General features: G+C 45.6%; 1 protein-coding gene across 4 annotated transcripts in view; it reads left to right on the top strand.

Annotated features, from left to right (window-relative positions):
* NAT10 (N-acetyltransferase 10) overlaps positions 1-16,508 on the top strand; it is a 268,591-nt gene that overhangs the window by 151,121 nt on the left and 100,962 nt on the right. The window lies entirely within an intron of this gene.

Raw genomic sequence — 16,508 nt, forward strand, 5'->3', positions numbered from 1 at the left:
GTAATGAGTCTGTAATGTAATGAGCTAGTAATGACAATGACTGACTGAACTATCTACTGAGGATGAGCTGCAACTGACTTGGTCTCAATGAAGAACTTCCTGGTAAACAATGCATGTTTTCTTTTCATTACAATGTATAAAAAGACCTTTGGGGCTTCCCACTCTGCTTACCACCACGTGCAGCTGGCCATGTGTGAATGCGAGTTTTTGAAGACTGAGGCCGGCAACCTCTAGGCTTTGTCCTTGGGACGTGTTGATGGTCATGCTGAAGCAGACTCTGCCTAGAAACTGAATTCGCCAAAAGTCAAAAGGAAATCCTGTGTCCGATGGGATTATCAGTATGCTTGGAATCATGGCTTGCTCTCCCTTGTTTAGTCCAGTGGCGATGGTAATATTTCGGCAATTCGGCAGCAAGTGTTTGATGATTACTCGAGTTCCGTTGCAAAGCTTTGGTGAGTCGAGGTTGCGTAAGAGCATAACTCACACTCCTAATTTCAGAAGGAGGTGGTGAGGTGGCATGCTTGAGGGCTGCGCACTGTTCAGGAACTCTGTGGGGTATGTAACTGCTTCATCGTCACTCATGGCTTTGTCAAATGAGTTGTAGGAAGTGGCGTCCCCTGGGAAGTTTTGTATAAGTTCCCAGTTCATTATTTTCATTGATTCATTGTGTGGAGCAAGGATTGCACACTCAAGCGGCTACTCTGTCTTTGTGGTGTTGCAGTACGTTTTGGTACACCTTCCACTGGAGATCTTTGGCTGAAGATATCATGGTCCCCAATATCTGTGGTATACTGATGAAACATCCATCAGTAATATAATGTACCTACTCATCTCCAATCCTCAACAGCAGTTTTGAAAATTGACCTGCATTGTGTTCACTTCAAAAGAAAGGTCATATGTTTGTTGTTAGACGAAGAATTTTTATGTGCTTCCAACGATGTGAAGGTTTGAAGGAAACAAGCATCACTCTTGTTGGCTTTTGGGCCACCATGCACAATAGGAGGAGTTTGGCGGAAATCTCCTGACAACACCAACACAATCCCTCCCATGAGGTCACTGCTCTTGAGGTTGTTCTTCAGCGTTCAGTCAAGACCTTCCACTGCAAGTTGATGTGACATTGTAGTTTTATCCCAGAAGATGACTTTACACTAATTGAGGAGGGGTGCCCAAACCGAGCCACGTTTGATGGCACACATTGACGATTCTTTGCTTGTCAGTTTGAGTTGGATCTTAAATGTAGAATGGGCTGTTGTTTGTCTTGAAGAATTGGGGCAGCAATCCCACTGCTTGCAGCTGCCGATGTCACATGACTACTGGAACTAACCTTTGCGAGAATCGGGTTTACAAGAAATGTCTTCCCTGTGCCACCAGGAAGATCAATTCCTACACCAGAATGAATGAATGCCATCATCCTGTTATCAACATCCTGTAAGCTGTAGTTCTGTTTGATCAATGTAATTAAGAAGTGCAACCCATTTATAATACTGTACTTCTCTCAGATAATTTATCTTGCCAATCTGTTGTCATTCTGATGTAGCTCTAGAATCAGCAATCCAAACACATCCTTACAGCATCTGGCCACCATTGGCTCCATTGTGTCTGACAGAGGATAAGTGCCTCATTGGAGATGTGGTAATTGTAATACATGTCTGGCCCTGAACAAGTTTCTGTTGGCCGAGTTTTCTGACGACAATTGTATATATTGTCGTGTGACTACCCTTGGTGAACACCGTAGGGTAGCACAGAGGACCAAACGAGCTTTAACACTCCGAGGAGTTCAGTCAAATGGCGGAGTTAATACGCATGAGGAGCAAACGGGGGAGAAACCCGGAGCCTTACCTGAACGGCTTCCACCCGACGTCTTCACACCTGGATAAAGTAACTTGAACAACGCAGGTTTGAAATGTACAAAAATAAACGGGTTTAATGAAAGAAATGCCGGTAACAAAGAAACTGCACGATAAAACTGAATTCCTAAACGGGACGTCCCCACAAACAGACTCGAAAAACAGACGAAGAGAAACTGAACTGGAAAATAAATGTTTGGTTATTTAGTGGGCACCAAGCTCAACTTGGCCGGGGTGTCTCGTCAATCGTCCAGGACCTCCCCAAGCGCGCAATCCAAACGCGGCTCTGGTGTTGGTGGGAAAAAGGCCTCCCTCGCTCGTTCACTAGGCCGCGCTCGTTGGCACGAAACAGGCCTTACGTGCTAAGCGAACGGCAGGCGTGCAGCCTGCTCTTCCACGCCGTGCTCGTCCACCCGTCCTCTGCACGGAAAACTGCAGTTCCCGGGCTGCGGCTCTACCTCTGCACAACCACCAGCAAGATCCCGGAACACGGCCGCCCGCGATAAAGCCTCCACAACAAACGAAGGCAAGAGTGAGCAAGAGGGAAGGAAGAGAATACACCGGCACACAACCGTTCACTGCCAGACCGAAACCGAGAAGGCGAGATGCACAACCGTTCACGATGACATCCAGAATGAGAGGTAAGCTGTCCGCCGCTCCAACTATCTTGTACATGCTGCTCTGATGTCATCTGTGCCTGCTTCACCAATCAGCGTGTGCCACCTCTTTGTCATGCATCGCTGCTCCTATCAGAAAGTCCCATCTTACCCAGGCTTTTGCCAATCAACTCTCCCCGCCCAATCACTGCTCTTCTGGGCGTGGCTCTCGGCCTGCCTGTCCTTGTGGTGATGTAGCGGCTGCGGCGCCAGCTGTATTGTTCGATCTGAGTTTCCGGTTAGTTTTATGATTAACTAGCTGAAAGCACCCGGCGTTGCCTGGGTTCTTTTTGAATGAATTTACTACTATAATTCAGCTTTTACGCACGGCCATAGAAGATTGACTACTATAATTCAGCTCAGCTTTTAATTGTGAAATGGGCCCAGCCGGCTGATGCGGCCTCGACCGGCCTCGCCACCTAGCCGATAACCTTCCCGGGGCCCGCCCCGACATTTTTGGTTCTTTTTGAATGAATTTACTACTATAATTCAGCTTTTACTCGTGGCCGTAGACAATTGACTACAATAATTCAGCTCAGCTTTTAATTGCGAAATGGGCCCGGCCCGGCCGAAGCGGCCTCAACTGGCCTCGCCACCTAGCCTAAAACCTTCCCGGGGCCCGTCCCGACATTTTTTGAATTGGAGGTTTCCTCCTATCTTTCACCGTTCAGGAGATTAGCTTTCACAGACAAACAAACAAAAACCTTCTTTTATAATATAGAGAGATTAGTGTAGTTTCATGGACGATTTTGGCTAGTGTCTAGTGCGGTGTCATAAGGAACAAAGGTAGAGATGACAGGTATTTACCTACAGGGGATAAATTACCCATAATCACTCGCTAATTAACAAGCCCCACTCCTCTGATGGGTACGAATATACAAACTTAACCCGACAGTCCGGTCTTATACAAAGTCCCTATTTATTACCTGGGGTGGTTCTTCTTCTTCATGCCAATCGGAGCACACTAATCTATACAATCTACCTGGTTCTAAGGTAATCATTGTCTACCCCCTACAAATGTAACAATATACTAGTGGAGCACCTGTGGGAATCACATCACATGGACATGGACACGTGTGTGACATTTGGACATCTTAATTTAGATGCTGCACATTCAGTTTTACCAAATGGTTACTGGCAATCCATCAGATCCACAAATGATGTAATCTACACAATTTATTTACTTCTGAGAACATGTGAATGCATGTGCATGCACATGGGAAATACAGTTTGAAAATGTATAATTCCACCAAATGTAAAATGTGACTTCAAGAGGTCAAATCCTCTCCCTCCTCACCCCATACCTTCCACATCATGCACACTGCACAGGGGAGAGGATCACGCATCAGGGAGTGCATCACACACGGTGGAGTGCACCACACACGGCGGAGTGCACCACACACGGCGGAGTGCACCACACACGGCGGAGTGCACCACACATGGCGGAGTGCACCACACACGGTGGAGTGCACTACACACGGCGGAGTGCACCACACACGGCGGAGTGCACCACACACGGCGGAGTGCACCACACACGGCGGAGTGCACCACACACGGCGGAGTGCACCACACACGGCGGAGTGCACCACACACGGCGGAGTGCACCACACACGGCGGAGTGCACCACACACGGCGGAGTGCACCACACACGGCGGAGTGCACCACACACGTCGGAGTGCACCACACACGTGGCGGAGTGCACCACACACGTGGCGGAGTGCACCCCACACGCGGCGGAATGCCCCACACACGCGGCGGAATGCCCCACACACGCGGCGGAGTGCCCCACACACGCGGCGGAGGGCCCCACACACACGGCGCAGTGCACCACACACACGGCGGAGTGCACCACTCACACGGCGGAGTGCACCACTCACACGGCGGAGTGCCCCACACACACGGCGCAGTGCACCACACACACGGCGCAGTGCGCCACACACACACGGCGGAGTGCGCCACACACACACGGCGGAGTGCACCACACACACACGGCGGAGTGCTCCACACACACATGGCGGAGTGCACCACACACACACGGCGGAGTGCACCACACACACACGGCGGAGTGCACCACACACACACGGCGGAGTGCACCACACACACACGGCGGAGTGCACCACACACACACGGCGGAGTGCACCACACACACACGGCGGAGTGCACCACACACACACGGCGGAGTGCACCACACACACACGGCGGAGTGCACCACACACACACGGCGGAGTGCACCACACACACACACACGGCGGAGTGCACCACACACACACACGGCGGAGTGCACCACACACACACACGGCGGAGTGCACCACACACACACACGGCGGAGTGCACCACACACACACACGGCGGAGTGCACCACACACACACACGGCGGAGTGCACCACACACACACACGGCGGAGTGCACCACACACACACACGGCGGAGTGCACCACACACACACACGGCGGAGTGCACCACACACACACACACACGGCAGAGTGCACCACACACACGGCGGAGTGCACCACACACACACACACACGGCGGAGTGCACCACACACACACACACACGGCGGAGTGCACCACACACACACACACGGCGGAGTGCACCACACACACACACACACGGCGGAGTGCACCACACACACACACACGGCGGAGTGCACCACACACACACACACGGCGGAGTGCACCACACACACACACACACGGCGGAGTGCACCACACACACACACACGGCGGAGTGCACCACACACACACACACGGCGGAGTGCACCACACACACACACACGGCGGAGTGCACCACACACACACACACGGCGGAGTGCACCACACACACACACACGGCGGAGTGCACCACACACACACACACGGCAGAGTGCACCACACACACACGGCGGAGTGCACCACACACACACGGCGGAGTGCACCACACACACACGGCGGAGTGCATCACACACACGGCGGAGTGGGAGAGGATCACGACTTTCATTGGTGGTCTCGTTCTGTTCCCTCATTCTTTTATTCATTTTGTTAATGGCATTTACAAATGACCCTCATCCAACTCATTGAAACAGTGCTGACATAAAGAAGCGGGAATGACCACCCTCATGCCCCACATTACACAACCTTGAGCTAAAGACATCGGATGCACGCGAAGCCTATGGAGCATATTCTGACATCGAGAGCAACTCGCACGAAGAACCTGACAAAACAACGTGCGCAATATGTGACAGCACGGGATCACAACGAAAGGCACCGGCCACTTCCGCCGCAATTACCGGACCAGATTCAATCTGTTCCAACATGAACACTCGACCTCATCTGCAGGTTCGACACCGGCCTTTGGAGAACGAAGCTCCGCCCCTCTCCCCACGTGCAGAATACATAATAATTGCAACTTTTTATTATGACTACATCTAAAAAGTGAAACATTCCGACGATGCAAAGAATACAGCTCAAATGGGAAAGTCTCTGGGAATTTTTTTTTTAATGGGCGGTGTGGAAGAACATTACATTACACCCTTCTGTCCGGCAAAAACCAAAATTACTCTTTTCGTTAAAGCATACAAAATGACATTTTGAAAATTAAAGATTTCAAATAAACTTATTTAAAGTGTATGCACATAACATATAAAATAAGAACGAAAACACAGTGCATTCAGAAAGTATTCAGACCCCTTCACTTTTTTCACATTTTGTTATGTTGCAGCCTTATGCTGAAATTGTTTAACTTCATTTTTTCCCTCATCAATCTACACTCAATACCCCATAATGACAAAGAGAAAACAGGATTTTAGAAAGTTTTGTAAATTTATTAAAAATAAAAAACTGAAATATCACATTGACATAAGTATTCATACCCTTTGCTATGACACTTGAAATTTAGCCCAGGTGCCTCCCATTTCTCTTGATCATCTTTGAGATGTTTCTACACCTTGATTGGAGTCCACCTGTGGTAAATTCAATTGATTGGACAAGATTTGGAAAGGCACACACCTGTCTACATAAGGTCTCACAGCTGACAATGCATATCAGAGCAAAAACCAAGCCATGAGGTCGAAGGAACTGCCTGCAGAGCTCAGAGACAGGATTGTGTCGAGGCACAGATCTGGGGAAGCCTACAAAAAAATTCCTGGTGCATTGAAGGTTCCCAAGAGCACAGTGACCTCCATAATTCTTAAATGGAAGAAGTTTGGAACAACCAGGACTCTTCCTAGAGCTGGCCGCCTGGCCAAACTGAGCAATCGGGGGAGAAGGGCCTTGGTAAGAGAGGTGACCAATAACCCGATGGTCACTCTGGCTGAGCTCCAGAGATCCTGTGTGGAGATGGGAGAAACTTCCAGAAGGACAATCATCACTGCAACACTCCACCGATCTGGGCTTTATAGCAGAGTGGCCAGACGGAAGCCTCTGATCAGTGAAAGACACATGAAAGCTCGCTTTGAGTTTGCAAAAAAGCACCTGAATGACTCTCAGACTGAGAAACAGGATTCTGTGGTCTGATGAAACCAAGATTGAACTGTTTGGCTTCTGTCTGGCAACTCTGCCATAAAGCCCAGATTGGTGGGGTGTTGCAGTGATGGTTGTCCTTGTGGATGTTTCTCCCATCTCCACACAGGATCTGTGGAGCTCAGCCAGAGTGACCATCGGGTTCTTGGTTACGTCTCTTACCAAGGCCCTTCTCCCCTGATTGCTCAGTTTGGCCGGGCGGCCAGCTCTCGGAAGAGTCCTGCTTGTCCCAAACTTCTTCCATTTAAGAATTATGGAGGCCACTGTACTCTTGGGAACCTTCAATGCAGCAGAAATTTTTTCTGTATGCTTCCCCAGATCTGTGCCTCGACACAATCCTGTCTCTGAGCTCTGCAGGCAGTTCCTTCGACCTCATGGCTTGGTTTTTGCTCTGATATGCATTGTCAGCTGTGAGACCTGATATCGACAGGTGTGTGCCTTTCCAAATCATGTCCAATCATTTGAATTTACTATAGGTGGACTCCAATCAAGGTGTAGATACCTCTCAAAGATGATCAAGAGAAATGGGAGGCACCTGAGTTAAATTTCAAGTGTCAAAGCAAAGGGTATGAATACTATGTCAATGTGATATTTCAGTTTTTTATTTTTAATAAATTTGCAAAACTTTCTAAAATCCTGTTTTCTCTTTGTCATTATGGGGTATTGAGTGCAGATCGATGAGGGAAAAAATGAATTTAAATGATTTCAGCATAAGGCTGCAACATAACAAAATGTGAAAAAAGTGAAGGGGTCTGAATACTTTCTGAATGCACTGTAATTCAGCTCAGCTTTTACGAAATGGGCTCAGCCCGGCCTAAGCAGCCTCGACCGGCCTCGCCACCTCGCCTATAACCTTCCCCCGACATTTTTTGTTTCAGAGGTTTCCTCCTATATTTCACCGTTCAGGAGATTAGCGTGTGCAGACAAACAAACAAACAAACAAAAACTTTCTTTTATATATACAGACTTGGCATTTAATATGGAATATTTTTTTTTATTCGTGACTTGGTTTTACTTTCTTAACTCAGTATATCAATCTGGTGAGTTTCTTTTACACTTTGGTGATTTATTTGTTAAAAGAACCATGTCACTGATTGTCTGTCGCAGCAAGAAGTCAACAACAGGATTATATCACAGGTGGCGTGGCAAAATGTACAGACAGGTGCATTTGATGATTGGCTTCACAGTCGGGTATACAAGGGTTGTTGCGTTCTGTATTAGTGGAAAACAACTGCTGCACGTCTCCAAAAGTTATTGCCGCTTCCTCTGGAGATGGTCCGTCAACTCAACAATGCTGTTTGTCATGGAGTGGTGGCTTTACGAAATTACGGCATGAAACAGCGTGCTATTGCTCGGCAGTATGGCATCACTCAAGGTCAGGTGTCAAAGATCCTGAAACGAAATGCTCAGAGGGGTGTCCCTACTCCAATAGCGAGGCCAGGACGTCCCCGCAGAACCACAAGGAGGGATGATCGCCAGCTGCACCGGTAAGTCCGCAATGGCCGTACCAAGTCAGCTAATCGGCTTAGGGCTGAGTGGCAGCAACTGACAAATGTGCCTGTATCCAGAAGGCTAGTCAACCAACGACTGGTTCAAGCAGGCTATCGTGCCAGGCGTCCCCTGAGAAAGCCACGCCTGACCAGACAACACCGCCAGCACCGATTGCAGTGGGCCAGAGAGCACCGTCAATGCCAGCCAGGACACTGGAATCATGTGATCTTCAGTGACGAGTCTAGATTTCTGGTCTATCGTCAAGATGGCCGCGTCCGAGTGCGCAGACAAGTGCATGAAGCCTACAACAAAGATTGTGTAGTGCCAAGAATCCAAGCTGGAGGTGGTGGGGTGACCGTTTGGGCTGCTTTTCATGCAGGGGGCAAAACTGACCTGGTTGTTCTGAATCGAAACCTGAACCAGTTCAAGTACAGGGCCATTCTGGAAGAAACATTGCTTCCATTTGCTCGTGCAGCCTTTCGAGGAAACTTTGTCTTCCAAGATGACAATGCACGGCCTCATCGTGCTCGCATGATCCAACACTTTCTTGCTGACTGTGGTGTAGAGCATATGGGGTGGCCTGCCATGTCCCCGGATATGAATCCGATAGAGAACTTGTGGGCAGAATTAACGCGTCAAATCGACGACTTGGACCAGCAGCCGACCTCTGTGCGTGAATTGCAGCAGGCTGTTGTCACTGCATGGCAAGTGATTCCTGTCCAAACCTTGGCAAATCTCGTGAACAGCATGCCTCATCGTGTACATGCTCTCCTGAATGCTCGTGGGGGTTACACGAAGTACTGAACTGTAATTTTACTGTCCGTAATCCCAGTCGTAATTGAACTTTTGTTTTTGTTAAAAAAAATTTTGGCTAATGTGCAAAATAGAGATACTTCTGGAAAACGTACAGAAGTTTAACACAGTACTGTCCATGAATTGAGTTCGATATCAGTTTAAATCACTTTCAAGGATCAATTTATTTGTTTCGAAATGTCAAATTTGGTTTTTGTTTCTTTTAAAAGGTCACATTAACAAAATCTAGAATAATTTCAACACAATTCCAATGAACTTTTGGTTCTAAGACATCTTGAAAAGTAAGTTCACCCCCACAAAAAAAATATTCCATATTAAATGCCAAGTCTGTATATAGAAGATAATTATGTAGTAGCAAAAGTACCCGGCATTGCATTGAGTCGCTTCCTGATGGGATTATGAATGAGGGGGGGGGGGGGGGAGGAGAGAGAGGGAAGGGGGAGGCGGGTGTGGGGGAAAGGTGGAGGGTGGGGGAGTGGAGAGGGAGGGAAATGGCGAGAAGGAAAGGGGGTGGAGTGGGAGGGGGAGAGAGGAAGGTGGAGGGGAGAGAGAAATGAGGGTGGAGGAGGAAAGGGGGGGGGGGGAGGGAGGAGAGAGAGAAGGGAAGGATGGTGGTGTGGGGCAGGGGGGGCGGTGGGTTTCTGAGAGAGAGTGACTATTTCGTACAAAACTGTTAGTTTATGAAAAAATGCGTACATGAAAACAAAAAGCAGCTCTGTCTGCTGTAACGCCATGGCTTGCAAAAGCAGCCTGAATCGTATTCACCAAGTGGTGGTTCACCTCGTTAATCATATTCAAAAAGGATGTTGTAACACACCCAAACTTCCCTGGCCTTGTGATTAATTAATTAAGTACACCGGCATTTCTCGCTTCCTTTGTGGAGTCCTCGCCAAGCGGTCTGAGCACTCCAGCAAGCACACCAACGAAATGGTTGATAAGGAACGGCTGGCATGGCAAGCAATGGCAAGCTGATTGCTTCTGGTTGAAATGGCCAAGGAATTTTAAGAACAGATAGACTTCAAGCAGCAAATCATGTGGAAACCACTGAGAGCAGACAAATTAATAAAAAGGATGTTATAACACTCCCAAACTTCCCCCTGCCTTTTGACTAAAAATTAAAAATGAGCTCTGTCTACTGTAATGCCGTGGCTTTCAAAAGTAGCCTGAATAGCGTTCACCAATCGCTAGATATGGTAAATTTTGTCAGATTTCACTCCAGATTTTGACATTATTTAGTCTACACTCTACAGCATCCAAACCTCATATCCGAATCCAGATTTTGATGATATGCTTCAATTATGTAATGATAATCGATCGTGTTTCCAAGGCAAGGCATGTTTGAGTTGGCCGAAACAAAATGGCGGCTTAAGAACCCAGTGAGGTGCAGTGGGCTGACCAAGATGGCAGCCCACCATATTGGTAAGCCACCACATCGGTTTTTTTTCTTCTTATGAGCACCTCGTTAATCATCTTCAAAAAGGGTGTTATAACACACCCAAACACCCAGTTTTCATCCTTGCAATATGTTGGAGGTCTAGGTATATGTGTGCAAAGTTTGGGGCTGCTAGGTTTCATGGTTTTGGAGTTATGGAGGAGACAGGCAGATGGATGGACAGACACTGCCTTCTATTATTATAGGTGTGTGTTTGTGTTTGTGTTTGTGTGTGTGTGTGTGTGTTTGTGTATGTTTGAATCTTTAAACTATTTCTTCTGAAAATATGCGCTTGTATATCTGCATTTACCAATACCAACGTCGCCAAAACAATGACCAACGAGTGAGTTCATAGAACAAGATACCATGCACAGTTTTCAAGTATATTTACAGGAGGTCCTTGCCGTTTGTGGGGGTTACATTCTCTAAAATCCCCATGAACTGCAAATCTGCATTCTTAGGGGGTAATGGGGAAAACAGGATTCGGGACTTAAGCTTTAAAATTTGTCCAAACTGTACCCTTAATTAACATGTTTGTGTATTGTTTATGTGCTGTTTATGTTCATGAATAAAAGTGGTATGAAGGACATAAAATAAAGTATTAGTATTGTATTTCATATCCAGCCTGAGGCTGCTGGTTGCATCATTGCTGGGAGCACAGCTGTGCCGCTGATGCGGTTCTTCCTATTTCCAGTAATCTGGTACTCGTTTTTCTAACTTCGAAAGGATGACAGGCTGAGTCAACCCACCTTGTGTTATTTAACGGCACGACAGAGGCTCAACCCCAAGACCCGAAGATCTTAAGGCAGCCAACGTACTGCTCAGTACCAACACGTCAACACTTGCTGTTCAGCTCAGTACCAACAGCTCAGCTCAGTACCAAAAAATAAGCCAACACCAGCCTTCTTTTTGGCAATTATTTTCCTTGTAAATAAAGCTTAAATTTTGAGAGTTGTTGTGATCATGAAACTTACCTTTAATAACAATGATGATAAACTTGATTCAATAATGCGATGTTGATGATGGCTCCGATAAAGATGAGTTGATGGCGATGATGGTAATGGTAATGGTGATGTTGGTGGGTTTAATGGGGTTATTGTGTTAATAGGCCATGCTAATTAATTAGGTGAATAAATCCACATTAACATAGAATCGGCCCCATACAGAGCCATATTGACGGGCTCTTCTTCACCTGATATGCACACTCGTACATGCCATGCCTTCATGTTTTCTATCGATATACATTATGGCTCTTGGAAGTGTGATGAAGGTTATTTGTTTCATACAGTCTTCAGGTATAAAATTCAATTTAAATAAAGGGGCATATAAATAAATTAATTCTGTGTTTCCCCACCGTTTTCTTCCATCGGATATTACATCACTCTATCGAACATTACATTAATACAAAAAACACCCACTCTCTACAGGAATGTAATACCCCCTCCCTTTGACAGGGGTCAGTAAAGCACTTTCACCATGCCACTTTTACAGTGCAAAATTCGAAGTCAGCTCCACAACTCACTTATAAAACATGCTTACACGTCCACCGGGTGGAGCTATTCTGTACACGTTTACATAGGGCATTTGCAGCTCCTCCCTCTCCCCCAACACCCTCCACTCCATAACCCCCATTCAAATCATGCTGTCTAGCAGTTTAGGAGTGTGCACATGTGTGCGTGTGCGCACGCACACACACCAAATTCTATATAATATGATGATGGGTAGTTTCATGCTTTTTTTTTTAATCGTATTTTTCAATCATTGCCATTTTGGGCTGCTGGCATATCAAGGTGATTGTGCTTTGTTACGAATATGGGCCAAGATTGTCATAGCGTTTTTTTAATGGCCAAATTTGCTTTGTGCTGAAATGCCGATGGGTGGAGGTGAATAGCAACTGATGCAAAGTACATTGACCATGGAGCCAAGCTTGGAGTGCAGAGCGTAAGTGCTGTGAGGCGCAAGCAAATGAACAGATTAAATGAAAAGTGGTCTGAAAAACTTGTCTGCCCTTGGAAGTCACTTTACATTTAGTTTCATTACCAAGGTTTAACCGTAGCGTCCACATTAATCATTCGTTTATATCTCTCGTAGGTGGCACTGCTTCCCGGAGCACGCTCTTGAAATATCTTGTTTCGATTTTCTTTGTTTTTGTGATTTTGTTGTCCTTTTGGCCATTTCATTTGTCTTGGTTTGAATTTTCTAAAATGCTGTTGAGTACTGAGCAGTGACAATGACTAATTGCTTTCATTTTTTGTGACAGATTATTTCCTCATTGCACGATGTTTCTTTTACATCTAGTTACTGATGCGTTGAGAAACGAAAATGCAAACGATGTAAAGCAAAAATGAAAACTGAAGTGATGGTGTTTGAATCCCCTCTGGTTTGACAAGTGACATTTGAGCTCTCGAAGACGAACAAAACAACCATTCCAATAGCATGGCGAATGAAAATAACCACTAACATTTAATACTGTACGACTTTAATGTCTCCCAATTTCTCACCTTTTTTTTTCTTTTTCTTTTTTGTATACTGAATCGAGGCTCGTGAAAGAGCTAACATTTATTTCACAAACAAATCAACCCTACAAACAAAATATATAAAAAGAGGGAGCGGAAGACAAGATGGGGAGAGAAGGGGAAGCACACAAAACAACATTTGAGAGCAGGGACATCGGGAGATGTTGTGGGAGGGAGAGGGCTTGGGGGGAGGAGGCGTGTGGGAAGGGGGGGGGGGGGTGGGAGAAGTATAAAACACAAGGACACCAAGGACTTCCAGGACAGAAGTTGGTATTTCAAAAAAGTGGATTTGGGGTGAAATTAGTGGGGGGTAGAAAAGATCAAGGTTTTGGATTGGGGAAGATAAGAGATGGTGGTGAACAGCCGTTTTAAAGACCTCGAGGGTGGAGTGGGATTGAAGAGAGTGAGGGAGTTTGTTCCAGAGGTGGGAGAAAAGAGGAATGAAGGAGTGAAGGTGAGCAGAGAGTCTTGATTTTGGCAGTTTAACCATAAGAGGGTTGCAGGCAGACCTTCTTGGGTGCTTTGCTTGGGAAATTTTTTGGCCCATGGTTTTGACAAAGTGGCTGGCTTGGTCATAGCAGCACATGCTGCCATGCACTAAAATAAATGCAGGGAATGCAGTTAAAACGAAAACGACACTCGGTAGAGCGAAAACCTCTGCTACGCTGAACAGTTTACATTTTGTATCCCACTGATAGGCCGGATCTGCATCTAGATCTGAAATGAAATCGAATGTGGTTGTTCTTTTGTCACCTACCCATCTGATCCACCAAGTTTCGGCCAAATCCATCCACAACTTTTTGAGATATCATGCTATATGTAGTTTTTGGAGGTGCAAGGAAAAATTTGGAGGTGCAAGCAAAAAGCCACTCAATAGTGAAGAATCATTTCAAAGATTCCAAGCACCAGATCCGGATTGTGACTGACATCTAAGCATTTCATCCTTGTCACACACCCAATCTGTCCACCAAGTTTCGTCCGAATCCATCCACAACTTTTTTATATATCCCTCTCATAGACAAACACAAAGAAACTGATGAATACATCATCTCTGTCCACCTATGGTAGAGGAGCTAACTCAAATCCATCTCAAAATGCAAATCCCGTTTGCCACCGTCTTCCTACACAAACTAAACTTGCCATAAACAACAGCTTAAAAAAGTACAATTTATAAATTATTTTTCTCCATATTCTCATCATTAAGATTTGTTGAAAACGTGATGACAAAAGCTCAAATTATAAAAAGGGTTATGATGGGCTGGACTGACACACTGACACAAAAGCTGCATGGTGGACGTGCTAATTATAATCAGCCCAAGTTGACTAAAATTTTGATGGAAATGCGTTTTTACCTTGAGACGCGATATTAAAACACAATGTTGTTGGATGTATTTAAACTTTTCATCTTAAGAAGGTTGAATGTTGAATACAAAACGCTCGCTCTTGTTCCCATGCACACGCGAAGAGAAAAGTGGAGTTAAACGACTGTCATGTCTGTCTGTCTTCCCATCTCAGTTTATGATTGTCAGTTTATGATCGAGGTACAACTTATTTCGATTGAATGTTGTATACTGAACACGAATTGGAACATGAATCTATATGAAGAAAAGTTTGCTGTTTTACTCTATTTAGGCTCTGAATTCATTTTTCATTCATTTATTCATCCCGAACGCACACAATAGAGTGAGGTAATATCTTTACTGTCTACTTGCCTGGCAGTCAAACAAAATTTTAAAGGATTAGATAAAGGGATTTAAGGATGATGAGATAAAAGACACAAGCAACAGGCATGAAAAACATAATGTAACATGTTAGATAGGGTGATGTAATAGACCCTGGGTAAAATGGTGGTAAAACCCAAAATTAATTTATTTATACACCTTTTAACCTTTATTTTAATTTAATTATGTATTTGAATATATATATAGATATGCAGCATCGGAGGGTGTGGCATCTGAGGGTGTGGCATCTGAAAGGATGCAGTATTGGGGTGAAGAAGAGGTTGCCGATTATGGCTATGGATGATCCCGATTGACGCTGCTTTCTATGGTGATCAATAAAGCCAACATCTCTGAAACTACAACTCGATGTTGGCGTTCTCAATGTTCATGTGTCTTTCACTGAGAAGAGGCTTCTGTCTGGCCACTCTCATAAAGCCCAGATCGGTGGAGTGTTGCAGTGATGGTTGTCCTTCTGGAAGTTTCTCCCATCTCCACACAGGATCTCTGGAGCTCAGCCAGTGACCATCGGGTTCTTGGTCACCTCTATTACCAAGGCCCTTCTCCCCCGATTGCTCAGTTTGGCCGGGCGACCAGCTCTCGGAAGTCCTGGTTGTTCCAAACTTCTTCCATTTAAGAATTATGGAGGCCACTGTGCTCTTGGGAACTTTCAATGCAGCAGAAATTTTTTTGTAGGCTTCCCCATATCTGTGCCTCGACACAATCCTGTCTCTGAGCTCTGCAGGCAGTTCCTTTGACCTCATGGCTTGGTTGTTGCTGTGATATGCATCGTCAGCTGTGAGACCTTATATAGACAGGTGTGTGCCTTTCCAAATCATGTCCAATCAATTGACTTTACCACAGGTGGACTCCAATCAAGGTGTAGAAACATCTCAAAGATAATCAAGAGAAATGGGAGGCACCTGAGCTAAATTTCAAGTGTCATAGCAAAGGGGCTGAATACTTATGTCAATGTGATATTTCAGTTTTTTCTTTTTAATAAATTTGCAAAACTTTCTAAAATCCTGTTTTCTCTTTGTCATTATGGGGTATTGAGTGGAGATTGATGAGGGAAAAAATGAATTTAAACGATTTCAGCATAAGGCTGCAACATAACAAAATGTGAAAAAAGTGAAGGGGTCTGAATACTTTCTGAATGCACTGTACCTGAACACTCTGCAGGGTATCATGTTCTATGAATTCTCTAGTTTTTAATACTGTGGCCGTTTACTTGTTTTCTTATTTAAAATAAATATGGTCAAAAGTTGATCTCATTCAATTGCATTCTTATTTCACCATGCCGGCATGTGCCAGTGTGGCGTGTGTCAAACCATTGGTCGTTCAGCTTCTCAGGCATCGACTTCTATATATGTAATAAGGAAAGCAAATGTTTGTACATGACTGCTTCCTCACCTGCCTAATTCATGCCATGATTCTGTTCTCTTCTACCTGCTTGTTGTCTTTTTTTGATGGGCCAATGTGTGAGCAAAATGCCTGTGTAGCTGCCCTCGTTTTATTTGCTTTGTCTCCTTTCTGATT

The sequence above is a fragment of the Myxine glutinosa genome, chromosome 1 (genome assembly GCF_964187855.1).
Source record: "Myxine glutinosa chromosome 1, kmMyxGlut1.1, whole genome shotgun sequence".
In the NCBI taxonomy this organism is placed as follows: domain Eukaryota; kingdom Metazoa; phylum Chordata; class Myxini; order Myxiniformes; family Myxinidae; genus Myxine; species Myxine glutinosa.